Source organism: Panthera uncia, chromosome C2, assembly GCF_023721935.1.
Source record: "Panthera uncia isolate 11264 chromosome C2, Puncia_PCG_1.0, whole genome shotgun sequence".
Classification (NCBI taxonomy): Eukaryota; Metazoa; Chordata; class Mammalia; order Carnivora; family Felidae; genus Panthera; species Panthera uncia.
Window position 1 is genome coordinate 31959224 of NC_064810.1, and position 14545 is coordinate 31973768.

General features: G+C 37.8%; 1 pseudogene; it reads left to right on the forward strand.

Annotated features, from left to right (window-relative positions):
• LOC125921531 (uncharacterized) overlaps positions 1-3958 on the forward strand; it is a 67947-nt pseudogene extending 63989 nt beyond the window's left edge.
• The last annotated feature ends 10587 nt before the right edge of the window (positions 3959-14545 follow it).

Here is a 14545-nt window from a genome sequence, read left to right on the forward strand (position 1 = left end):
AACAGAATACTACTCAGTGATGAAAAGGAATGAAATCTTGCCATTTGCAACAACATGGATGAAACTGCAGTGTATAATGCTAAGCAAAATAAGTCAGTCAGAGAAAGACATATGTCATATGATTTCACTCATATGTGGAATTTGAGAAACTTCCAAATGAAAATAGGGGAAGGGAAGGAAAATAGGGGAAGGGAAGGAAAAATAAGATAAAACAGAGAGGGAGGCAAACCATCAGAGACTCTTAAATACAGAGAACACACTGATGATTGATGGCATTGGGTGTTAGGGGTGGGTTAAATGGGTGATGGGTATATATATCATTAACCATTGATGTATAGTGAAATGTTCTGTTTCTTTTCCTTGTCATATTGTTGTTGAAGTTCTGTAAAGTAGAGATTTATTTTTTTCTTTATATATAATATTTGCTAAATTAATCTAAAGGATCACATCTATGGGGTAGCTCTTTCTGCCCACAGGTCATGTCCCCATGCTTTAATAAAATCACATTTTTGCAGTGAAAAAAAAAAGATTCAAATCTGTCTGTCTATCTATCTATCTATCTATCTATCTATCTATCTATCTATTCTACTATGACTATGAGCCAGTCTTTTCCATGGGTGATATGGCAGCTTTAAAAAAATAGTGAATACGTTTATTTTAAAATTTGTCTCAGAGAAAAGCTTTCAGAAGCGTTTTAAAAATAGGTCAATATTTTACATAATAATAATACTTAATGAAAACTCTTTTTAACTTTGAGGATTTCTTTTTTTTAAGTTTATTTATTTTGAAAGAGAGAGCAGGAGCCAGTGAGGGGCAGGGAGAGAGGGAGAGAGAGAATCCTACACAGGCTCCAGCTGTCAGCGTGCAGTGTGTCACAGGGCTCGACCATGACTTGAGCCAAAATCCAGAGACAGAAGCTTAACCATCTGAGCAGCCAGTCACCCAAAACTCACTTTTAATGGTGAAAATGATTATGTTTTATAGGATCTACTATATTTATGTACCTTTCTTCCTATAGCTTACATTTATATATTAGTTGCAATAATAGTTTGATGGATATTTTGGAAGATAAATACTTTCTGTCAAAGAATAAGACCATATTCAGTAATTGTACATATTCTAAAGAATTGAATATATATGTGTGTATACATATGTATATATGTATACACACACACACACACACACATATACACACACACATACTGATCTACACTCTCAAATTTGATAGGTATTTTTGAAGAGTCCATTTACTTAAGTAAATGCTCATTGAGTGTAATATCCCTTTAAATATATGTCACAAATTGCCTTGAAAGAGATTAAGTTGAATATAAGCTTTCTATCATAATTTACTCATACTGGGAATCAATTGGCCTGTAACTTCATAGGTATTCTCTTAGCTGAGAAATTCTCAGTGAAATGCCTCTGTTCTCCTCATCCAAACTATGCAAAGCAAGGGTGTCGTTAGATTACTCAATTTTGTGTTTCCAAGAGGTTTATCTAAAAAGTAAAGTGTTGAAGACAAGAGTTTAAGAGTTTGTATTTTCCTCTGGTTTTTGTTTTGTTTGGGGTTTTGGTTTGGTTTTGATTTTTTTTTTTTGCATTGGAAACTACCATAGCAATCATAATACAGGAAATTATAGCTTAATAGCCTCTTGAGATGTCATATAATCCAAAAACAGAAAAGTGTACCTCTATATTAACAGTAATTAGTACATCATAATTCCATCCCCATTTTTTTTCTGACCATAGCCTCATCCTCAATATTTTCCAACATTATTTCCTAATTTTTTTTTAATTTTAGAAATTCTCAAAATTGCTATTTGTAGCTTGCTACTGGTCCCATAAAGATCTTTTTCTTGTCCAACCAGAAAGAAGACTTTGAGAGTGCCTCCAAGAAAAAGTAACATATTGCATAGCCTCTGATTCATTTTGAGGATATTGTTTTAAAAATGGACAGAAAGCTCTGTCAGGAATTGGTATATGGGCTTTCCACAGTCAACTGGTTTACTTAAGGAGCTGTACACAGCAGAAAGCGTGCTGAATTAGAGGTCTAAACACTTCTGTTATAAAGCTATGTCTGTAAGTTAACTGGGTCAATGTTCTAGAGTCAGTCATTTAACTTTTTGGTATACCCGTTTCCTCTTTTTAAATGGAAGTATTCATATGCATCCTTGATAATCATGAGATTACTGTAGATATACTACCATATAATGGATATGAAAATGTTATAAACTTATCAGGCTAGACAGGTAAAAATTATAACAAATATTATGGAATAGAGAGATTAGATTTAAGTCCAAGGTATAAAGTAAAACGGATGCATCTTGGACTTTGGGGAAAAGTGAATTCCTCCTTTAGAACTCTCCAGTGGGGATACAAAATTTAAACTTCACGGTCCCACCTTAGAACATTGAGGGAGAACATTACCAGAGAAGAAATCATCAATAAGACCAATAACCTATTTGTAAATATCGGACACTTAGGTAAGCCTTTTATAAATCACAAGAGGCAGAAAAAAGAGACAGATTAAAGGAAAAAAGAGAAAGGAAGACAAAAGGCCAGTAATAACTGATTACTGTGAAATTTGACTGGAAGCTAAGTGGTTAAATTTGTAACTTTTCCAGCTTGTGTGTAGCTTCCGGTTTTCATTTATCATTCGATCGGAACATTCCAGGTCCTACTCAAGTCAGTAAAACAGAACCATAAATTGGCCAAAGACACGATTGAAGCAAAAGACACAGCTTAGCAATTAGCTTTAAGGTTACTTAGAATCTTCTGGGGGAAGTTCCAGTGAAATAAGCTCATCGGCATGCCTCCAATGAGCATTCAATGACATGTAAAAGAAGTAATCCTCCAGATTTCTGGGTCTGTTTCTACATCTCTTTTTTGACAAGAGACTTAGAGAAGAGGAATACTTCTACTTCTAAAATTGGATAAGATGAATAAATCTATGTGTAAGCTTTCTACACACATACACACATACACACACACACACACACACACACACACACATACACACACAGAAGTGGGGTCTGTGGTGGCTGATAGGATGGTAAAAAGGAGAAAGGACAGTGGCTGAATTTGGCCAGTTAGCTCAGAGGGAAACAAATGTCAAATGCATTTCCCTGTCTTCCAATGATACCAGAAACAGATTCAGTTATCAAACTATAACAGTAATGTAAACTCTATATGCCTTAAGTACATAAACAAATGTAATGGTGAAACTGTGGAGGTCTTGCATTTTCATAGGCACAGAATAAAGGACTTACTGACTCTACAGAGTGATCCATGTATAGACCTGCAACTCCCGACTGTAAAGCTTCAACTCTTAAGTTATTCAAATCAGAGTTCCTACGACATTTGCTATTTTTAACTTTCCTTCCTTATTACCCTCAAAACAGGATGCTTAGATGTAGGAATCGTATTAGACAACTAGTACTTGAATGTCAACAAATGTCAGCAACATATTCGAACTTTATGTAGAAGAGGTAATGTTAATTTACATACATGGCCTTTGGATCTATCTGCTCAGTCTTTACAAGTGTCAGGGATTGTAAGAGTTAATGAAGAAAGCCAAGCAAAAGTCTTGCAATGAAATACAGAACAATATTGCAGATGTGTGGAGCCTATGGAAGGTGGAGCCCATTTATTCTGCATGCATATTTAATGTGTAAAATTATTTTTAAGTCTTAAAACACCTCTTGGAAATGCTGTGAACTGCAAAGCTAGGCAGATCCGATACATTCTAAAATATAAAGGAGAAAGAAATGCACCAAGAGTAAAAATTCCTGGTTACTCACGATTCTTTTCACCTCTCCACCTTGACCCAGCTTTCATTCTGCCCGAGACACCCACAGGAGAAGTTATTTCTGCCAGCGAGAGCAGCAGCATCAGTAACAGCACAGCCATGCCAGGTAAAAATAACCTCTATGGAGAGTCCTGTCACAGACGAACCTGAGGCTTTTGCTGGGAATAGAAACCTGGAGCCAATCCTGTCATTTCATTTAGCACAAATGCAAAAATGCTGCTTTCCCCATAAATTTTCAAAACGCAGGTACATCCTCATCAGGCTCTCCATTCGAATTATGCAGGAATGTTAAAAAAAAATAGGAGGGATGTAAACCCTTCCTCTATACATAAGCAAAATGTCAGGAGAGAGAGAAGCTGACAATTTTCTTTGGTCTTTCTGCAGCTACCAGTTCCTAACCCACTCCTGCCAGCTCTCACTTCTTCCAAATGTTTGTCAACATTTTTCATAACCTGATAACAAGAAAAAGCTGAGATTTCAGTATTTTCCCACCTACCCATTTCTGTACCACAGATTATAGTACTTGACGAACCCGAATATTTAATTTTGGCACTGCAAACACACCTTTCAACCAGAGGTGTTGTTAAGGAAAGGAGGGAAAAAACACTTGTTCGCAAAACTCTATGTAGCATCCTGGAGAAAGGATTAGATATATAAATATATGCTGGTAAGACATGATAAAAATACCTCTGAAAAAAAGGGAGTGGTAAACAATCATCTTTCCTACTTAGCTTGTACTATGTGATTTTTATATTCAGAGAATGCAAAAAAAAAAACCAATCTGCCAAAAATATCCCAAATCCATAAAGAAGGGCAAAGTGTAATGTATGTTGCATATTCGAGGATCATCTGCATTGTGTCATAAACACTTGTTTGCTTGTAAATACATGTTGGTCTATTCTATCTCTCCTGCTTCCTGCAAAATGATTTTCATCACCTCTAAGCTGAGCATAGTTTTTAGTAAAATCATACTTCTCAGTTTTACAATTAAATCTATTTCCTATGGACAACTTGCAATATTGTCTTCCCTGCCATGACATAAGAAGCTGGCCTTCACCTTGGGGCCAAATTTCTTTCTGTCTTTAATAATAAAACCCATTTTATTCTCCTAAGGACATTATAGAACAATAATATACATACATGTTTTTTATCAAGCATATAAAGCTAGTTTAGAATCCTGCTAAACACTTGTCATTAGAATATGCTACAACCTGACCTACTTCTACAGTTAAATAGTTCCAAGAGCTGCCAAAACATATTTCTAAAACACATACCTGAGGATGTGCTGTTTACTGGTAGTCCCCTGCACTGCAGCAAAGGAGAGGGAAGAATGGACGAGTCTGCAGCAGCCAAGCAGATAACGTAAAGTGATGAAAAGGGCTGAGTGGAGGACAAGAGGGAGAGGTGGGGACTGTGGCATGTGCAGAGACAGTTCTGTGAAAGGTGGCAGCCGCCACTCAACTTCAGCTGCGTGTTACCACCTCACAGGGGGCCAAGTGTTTCCAATTTTGACGAGAAGGTGAAAATTCAGATTGTTCGGAGGAAACTCCTCGTAACAAAATGACAAAAAAGCAAAAAGTTTTGAACGCAAAAATGACCCAACCCTAAACTTTTTCATTAGTCATATGAGACAGAGCATTCTGAATCTGGTTCTAACTTTAATTTTCCAGGCTCTTTGATTCAAGAGATGTTCTTTGAATTTCTATAACATACAGATATATTATTAACAGCAAATATCCATATACTAAGCTCATAGTTAAAAGGGAGAAACATATTTCAACAAATAATTTTTCATGTCATATGATAAATGCAGTGAAAATCCATATACGATTTCTGTGGAATTACAGAAGAGAAAATGTCTGACTGACTAGGGGCATTAAGGAAGGCTTTTTATTTTTTTCTCATTCCTATTATAAGCCATAAGATCTAGCCATACTAGGAAACTCCCCGTTCTCCAAAAGAACATGAACTTCTAGACTGTCAGGTCTTTTTACACATTATCTTTCTACTTGAAATACCTCTTTTTCCCATCACTACTTTGTATAATCCTATTAAAGCTTAATTGCTTAATATAAGTTTATCTTTTCAGATGTCCTCAAGCATAATTATTCATTTTTCTCATGACTTATTCACCTGGAAGTAGATCTCAGAAATTATTTTAAAACTTAAATGTGTGTGTGTGTGTGTGTGTGTGTGTGTGTGTGTTTTCAATACAAGGTGTATGTATACCTCACTGTGGGCCTGACTATATTATATTTTCTATATATCCTTAAATTTAGTAGTGATTGTAATGATTGCTATACACAGAAGAAACTTACTAAAAGTTTGAATTGATGGTACATTTTGAGTTGGTAAGTCTTAATTTTTTTAATGTTTTTTAAACAAATTTTTAGGGGCGCCTGGGTGGCTCAGTCGGTTAAGCGTCAGACTTCGGCTCAGGTCATGATCTCATGGTCTGTGAGTTCGAGCCCCGCGTCGGGCTCTGTGCTGACAGCTCAGAGCCTGGAGCCTGTTTCAGATTCTGTGTCTCCCTCTCTCTCTGCCCCTCCCCTGTTCACGCTCTGTCTCTTTCTGTCTCAAAAATAAATAAACGTTAAAAAAAATTTAAAAAAAATTTGATGTTTATTTATGTTAGAAAGAGAGACAGAACATGAGAGGGGAAGGACATAGAGGGAGGGAGACACAGAATCCGAAGCAGGCTCCAGGCTCTGAGCTAGCTGTCAGCACAGAGCCCAACACAGGGCTCGAACCCACAAACTGTGAGATGGTGACCTGAGCGAAGTCAGCCACCCAGGTGCCCCAATGTTTACTTATTTTTGAGAGAGACACAGTGTGAGCAGGGTCAGGGAAGGGGCAGAGAGCGAGGGAGAGACACAGAACTCGAAGCGGGCTCCAGGCTCTGTGCTGTCAGCCCAGAGCCCCACATGGGGCTTGAACTCACTAACTGTGAGATCATGACCTGAACCAAAGTTGGATGCTTAACTGACTGAGCCACCCAGGTGCCCCTGAGTTGGTAAGTTTAAAATTAAAATATAACTCTTTAGAATAGCCAGGATAATTTCTTTCATGCTCTGGACATGTGTTTACTTATATGTTATTATTTGCTTTCCTTGGGCATTAGTATTACAAGATGTTACAGATAAATAGGAAACCATATTCCTATTTATTCTCTTTCATTTAAAGTCAATCCTAGCAACACATTAGTATCCCAAATCCATGAAGAAGGGCAAAGTGTAATGTCTTTGGGGTATTTGAGGATCATCTGCATTGTATCATAAACACTTGTTTGCTTCGTAAATACATGTTGGTCTACTCTGTCTCTCCTGCTTCCTGCAAAATGATTTTTATCACTCCTATGATCCATACTACACTAGTAAAAACTTGAAACTTACGTTCTATATTAACTTTTAGGTCATGAGAATTAGGAGACCATCAAAAGAGAGCAACTATGAATACAGGATGTACATTTATTTATATGTCATCATGGGCTTTACTTGACCATTAGTATTACAAGATGTTACAGATAAAAAGGAAATCCTAGTTAACATTGTAAGACCAGTTTTCTAATCTGCAGACACACTCTAAGACCAGCTTTCAAATATGCAAACATTTTAACAGAAAGGCAATGAGGATTATCAGCAAATGGGCCTGGTCTGCTCTAAAATTACAAATTGGTACAAAAGCAGTTATTTGGCAGTCACATCCTAAATTCCACATGTCTGTGGTTATTTCAACTTAAGACATTAAATAGAAAAAGTGCATTTCTTCACCTTCCCTTCCTTCTTTCTCCAAGCACTGCCTCCACTTGGCTGAGCAAACACACTCTGGTCTGAGCCAGTGAGTCGAGCAATCTCGTTCTTCGTAAGTGAAAATGATCAGTACCATCATGTCAACTAGTCAAATAAGTCAATCCTGACCCAAGGAAATTAATGGGAGCAGTCCAATCCTCCTATCCTCCTATCATTCATTCATTCAACAAATGTTTTCTGAACATCCGACATGTGTCAGGAACTAGGCTAATTACTGAGGAGTTGCAACCAGTTCATTGATGTGGTCACTGTTCTCATGGGGCTGATATTCTAGTTACTGGAAATGGACACCATATAATACAATCCCACCACTAGATGAAGTGAAAGAGAAGATTTCAAACAGAGATATAATAGGGGGATTAGTTTAAAGGTTCGTTGAAGAAGTAATGCAGAAGCAGAGACAGGATGAATACGCATACACAAGACAAAAGTAGGAAAAGCAGAAAATAGGCCCAGCCAGATAGAAAGCTTACACAAAAATTTCTCAGGCATAAAAGAGCTTGGCACACATGAGGAAGAAAGAATAGCTAGGGAGGTAAGGAGAAACCTTTTCTGTTTGGGCCCTGGAGGCTATGTTAAGGATTCTGAACTTTATTCTAAAGTTTTAAGAAGAAATGGATTTTGCACTAAAAGGTTATTTTCCTTTCAACAAAGAATAAGTTGGAGGGTGTCGAGATGGAAGGGGGTGACTGGTTAGGAGACCGTCTCCTTATTAAGTGATAGTAGTGATAGAAATAAAGAAAAATAAATAGAAAATGAATAGATGAGAAACACATTCTGAAGGCAGAGTCAATAAGAGTGGGTGATGAATTGTACACAGAGACTGAGGGAAAGGGGGCTCCAAGGTTGATGCTGACTTTTGGGATGGACATCTTGGAGTGGAGCCATCTAAGCAGACCGGAAAATCAAAGGTGAAGAAAAGGGTCTTTTGAACTTAGCATTCTTTTTTGTTGTTGTTGTTCAATAACTTTCTAAAATATCCCTATCACTTCAAACCAAATAGGGAAGAAACACTGAACGTTGTGTGAGTAGAAAAACAAATACCAGTATAAGAAATAAGACCTTATATCTGGTGAGAAATGACATATTCGTCTACAACATATAAAAGCCTTAATTCTCTAGAAGGACGATGTGTGGTTTTTGTTGTTTTTTTATATTAAATATAATTTATTGCCAAATTGGTTTCCATACAACACCCAGTGCTCATCCCAACAGGTGCCCTCCTCAATGCCCATCACCCACTTTCCCCTCCCTCCCACCCCCCATCAACCCTCAGTTTATTCTCAGTTTTTAAGAGTCTCTTATGGTTTGCCTCCTTCCTTCTCTGTAAATTTTCCCCCCTTCCCTTCCCCTATGGTCTTCTGTTAAGTTTCTCAGGATCCACATATGAGTGAAAACATACGGTATCTGTCCTTCTCTGACTTCACTTAGCATAGTACCCTCTAGTTCCATCCACGTTGCTACAAATGGCCAGATTTCATTTTTTCTCATTGCCACGTAGTATTCCATTGCGTATATAAACCACATCTTCTTTATCCATTCATCAGTTGATGGATATTTAGGTTCTTTCCATAATTTGGCTATTGTTGAAAGTGCTGCTATAAACATTGGGGTACAAGTGCCCCTATGCATCAGCACTCCTGTATCCCTTGGGTAAATTCCTAGCAGTGCTATTGCTGGGTCATAAGGTAGATCTATTGTTAATTTTTTGAGTAAACTCCGTACTGTTTTCCAGAGTGGCTGCACCAGTTTGCATTCCCACTAACAGTGCAAGAGGATTCCCGTTTCTCCACATCCTCGCCAGCATCTATAGTCTCCTGATTTGTTCATTTCAGCCACTCTGACTGGCATGAGGTGGTATCTCAGTGTGGTTTTGATTTGTATTTCCCTGATGAGGAGTGACGTTGAGCATTCTTTCATGTGTCTGTTGGCCATCTGGATGTCTTCTTTAGAAAAGTGTTTATTCATGTCTTCTGCCCATTTCTTCACTAGATTATTTGTTTTTCAGTGTGGTGTCTGTTGAGTTCTTTATAGATGTTGGATACTAGCCCTTTATCCAATATGTCATTTGCAGATTTGAATTAAATAAAGTACATTGGCTACAATGTGGTAAATGGATCTGAAGGGGCAATGGTTATAACTGGAAAACCAGTTAAGGATATCTCAGCAGCCCAGGCAAGATATGATATTGGTCTATGGTTCTCTCAGTAGAGATGGGCAGATGGACAGATTTGAAGGAAATGAAATTGATAAGACATGCTGTTGTTTTGTAGTTGGGAAACATGCATCCATAATTGTCATTTGTAAACAGTATGACCCAACCATAAGCAATACTAGTGGTTACTCCAACTATAAATTAACAATAACATCAATAATATGTGAGGTATCCCTATACCATATTTTATAGGGTAACACACTCGTCTAGAAGATAATGTCACAGCTATAACTACAGATTGTTTTTTTTTTAATTTTTTTAATGTTTATTTATTTTTGAGACAGAGAGAGACAGCATGAACAGGGGAGGAGCAGAGAGAGAGGGAGACACAGAATCCGAAACAGGCTCCAGGCTCCGAGCTGTCAGCACAGAGCCCGACGCGGGGCTCGAACTCACGGACCGTGGGATCATGACCCGAGACGAAGTCGGACGCTTAACCGACTGAGCCACCCAGGCGCCCCAATAACTACAGATTCTATTAAAAGATACATTTTATTCCCGTGGCACTTTGCAAACTGCTTTTATAAACATCACCTCCAGGGGCTCCTGGGTGGCTTAGTTGCTTAAGTGTCTGTGACTCTTGATTTCAGCTTAGATCATAATCACACTGTCCAGTCTGTGAAATCAAGCCCCGAGTGAGGCTCAGTATGGAGTGTGTAGCCTGCTTGGTATCCCCCTCTCTCTCTTTCTCTCTCTCTCTCTGTCTTTTTCTGTCTCTCTCTCTCCCTGTCCGTCCCCCTCCTCTCTCTCAAAATACATAAATGAACTAAAAAAAAATTACCTCCATTAATCCTCAAGCCAGTTTTGTGACATTAGTCTGACTGTTAATACGTTTTCAGTTGGAAAAAAAAAAAACCTGGTAAGTGGAAACAAATAAACAAACAAAAGCCCCTGATGTTTGAAAGGTTAAAATACTTTTCCACCATCGAAGACATAGATTAGAAAATGGCAGATTTTCTGTGGTTTTAACATTTCCACAAATTCTTTAATATTCTTTCCTTCAAGAAGTGAGTGTGAATCCCTATTCCAGTGTATAAACTGGGATGTTGCTGAAAACAAGGTGGGAATGATGGCATGACTCTGAGATGAGGGTGTAAAGGACACTGGGGTTTCCTTCTTGTGCACCCTCTCTCTCCTTTAGACCATTCACTCTGGGGAAGCCAGCTGCCATCTTGTGAGGAAACGGGAAGGCTGTGGAGAGGCTCAGATGGCAAGAAACTGAGGTAGCAATCCCATAGCCAGCAAGCAACTGCGGTCAACCATGTGACTGAGCTGATGGAACCTGATGCCTGTGGCCCTAGCTGATAGCTTGCCCACAACCTCACAACACCCCATGCCCGAACTACCAGCCAACCTGTTTCAGATTCCTGATCCTCAGAAACTGTGCAAGACAACACATTTGTAGTTTTAAGCTGCTGAACTTTGAGAGTAATTTATTACATAGCAATAGATAACTAGCATAACCTGGGTCACAACAACTCACTCCTTTCTTCTCAACGCAACTACCTGCAAAACCATGATTTCGATGTCACATCAGCTGGCCGGGAAAGGCCACGGCTACAACCATAACTGCCGTGAACCACATCACTTATGAATCTCCTTAAATGAGTGAGGTAAGGTGAAAATATATGAAGCCGAGGGACATCAACTGAATGAACTCTGTTCTAGTCAACACTATAGATTTGGGTTTGTGTTTTTTGTTTGCTTGTTTGTTTGTTTTGTTTTTTTGACTAGCAAAGTATTTTTGAAAATTTGCATTTCCGTTTGTTTACGCAGGCACATAGTCTGTAATTTTTTCACTCCAGCTAGGTGCTCATGCACATGTAGGTTACGAGTCTAGTTTCAGAATACACTTTATAACCAGATTATTACAAAAATGTCATCACTCTGTTACATAAAATTCTCTCTTTTTTAAAAATTACCTTTCTTAGATTTATTGAGATATAATTAACATGTAACATTGCATAAGTTTAAGGTGTACAATGTACAGTTATATATTGCAAAATGATTACCACCTCTGAGTTAGCTAATACCTGCATAATATCACATAAATACCACATCTTTTTGGTGGTGAGAATATGTAAGATTTGCTCTCTTAGCAACTTTCAAGTTTGTAACACAGTATTGCTACCTATAATTACTATGCTGTACTTTGGATCGGTAGAGCTTACTCTAGAATAAGCTTCCATATAACTGGAAGTTTGTACTCTTTGACCAGCACCTCTCTTTCCCTCCCTGCCCCTGGTCACCGTCATTCTCATCTCTGCTTCTATGACTTTGATAAAATGCCCTATTTCTAAGGGGCCTCTGCCTATCAGGCTCCAAGCATATCATCAGACACACTGTAGACCCTCAATAAATATCTCATATAAATGAGTCATTGGTATCACTTTCACCTGGGAAGAACATCAACGTATGGAACGAAAACTGTGAGTGGTGGTGTCCTGTGTTCTTTTCTTACTTTCTCCAGGAAGCCCTAAATTCATCCTTGGTACCTGCTTTTTAGAAGGACACCAGTGAATTTCTTTTTATGTCTTGGGAAAGAGGACTCCCCATTTCTTTAGAGCATCCCACCCACTGTTTGCTTTCTTGTTATCACATTACAATAATGAATACTATCATAGCACATCAGAGAAGGGAAAGAACTTAAAGCTCAACCACAATTAATTTTGTATCACCTCAAATGGATATAGATTCGATCTATAAAGATATATGGGGGCTAAAAATACTTTGGGAAAAAAGATTTCATTGTGTCCCTAATGCCATGATCAATGAGAAAATATTCAGCCATGACAGCCTCTCATTCTTTTCCACTGGTAATGAGAGCAGCTATTTATACATAGTCTCAATAATTGTTTAATTGAATGAATAAATTAACAAACAAATACAGAGAACTATTTTATGCAAATAACATTAACAGCAAATTTTAATTGGACACATGGGTACACACAATCGGCTACTAGAGTGTCAAAAATTCTTCCAGCAACTATACAAGACTGGCAGATACATACATTGATAGATGCATAGAGATACTGTGTTGGATACCAAACAGGTATGAGGCATAACTATGCCCATAAACTCATGATTTGATCAGACAGCAAGAGAACTTAGAAAAAGAAACAAAAACACAAATGAATCAAGTTCTAAAGAATTAATCACTTAACGCCAAAGGAAACTGGGAAATAGATTAGGTATCCCGTAAGTGTGTACAGGAAGTTCTGACTTAAGCAGGACTAACATTAAAAGTTCATCAAGGACAAACGACGACCAGTGTTAGAATATTTGGTACAGGAGTAAAAAAAAAAAAAAAAAATGAGAAAAGAGACTTGGATATGCATTTGTAAGGACATGTGAAGAGGAATTCCTGTGGTTGGGGCTGACAGCATTTGTAAAAAGCCATAGTAAAAGGCAGGTTAGTATCACATAACCCACAATGCTTATTTGACGAGCATGGAGTTAAGTCTGAGAACAGGAAGAAAATGTTGCACGTTCCGAGCAAGGCCGTGTGAGGAAGAAGCCCCCCGCTACTGTAAACAGAGAGGTATAGTCTCAGCAAATCGGTAGATCCTTAATGTCTCATTAGACAAACAAAATGATCTCCGTCATGGATTAAACCACACCTGTTACATGTAGGAATCACCTGGCCATAGTATCACAGATCTCCCTTTCCTGAGTGTCAGGCATTCCACCCTCCAAAGGGTGACAAATCAGTTTTTCAAGTAGATTCGAAGGCTGTGTCTGTGTAAATGAATAACTGGAATCTGAACATGATAAGAAACTAAAGAGTGTCTTTAATTTAGCTTGTGTCTTGTGAGCTCCACTCCCAGACCCTGGGTCCATCTTGCATGCATAGTTCTGGTTAAAGTGAAAAAGGCTTATTTTGAATTCTGGCTCTGTGGTCTGATTTACTGAAAATGTAATCCTATGAGAGGGTTTGGGGCCCATTAATTGGGAATTGATGACAGGGAATTGATGTTCATCTTGCCACTTCTCTGGAAAATGCATCAGAAAAGGAGACTACAGATTATCATTATGCAGGAGGCATGGTTGCACCATGGTCAACGCATATCTGGCATTTACGCTTCAATATCACTGATTAAGATTTGTCCCAAATAGAGTAATTTTCAGAAAGACTAACTTTTTGAAGATTAACTTTTTGAGTCTGGCTGTAATCTTTCCATAATGAAATAATAGAGAGAGCTATAATGTATATGACTATCCATCAGATAAACAGTATTTCCAATATTTCTAATTCTTATCCATAAAATGTCCTACTGGCCTTCTGATAAACCATTGGAAAACATGACAGCATTGACAGGAAAATGAAGTCTACTGCTAGAACTCAAATATAAATACTTATGATACTAAAAACCATGTGCCACTTTGTATGACATCAGATTTTATTTAACTCATTCTAAATATACCAATATTTTCCTACCTGAACAGGTGTTTCAGAATTCACAGTATTCTGCATTTTTAGTACGGTAACAGTCAAAGCCGTAATTTTTATCACTGACGGAGGAATTGAAAAGTTTATACACACAGGAATGTTAAGTAGTTAATATTGATGAAAAATAGAATGCTTTATTTGAATTAATTTTCCACTTATACGAGAATCAACTAGAGAACCTTCAACTCATGTTAGTAAAACGTCTCTATCATAGGTCTTACCAATAAGTATTTAGGCTAGCATACCAAATTTAGTTTTCCAAT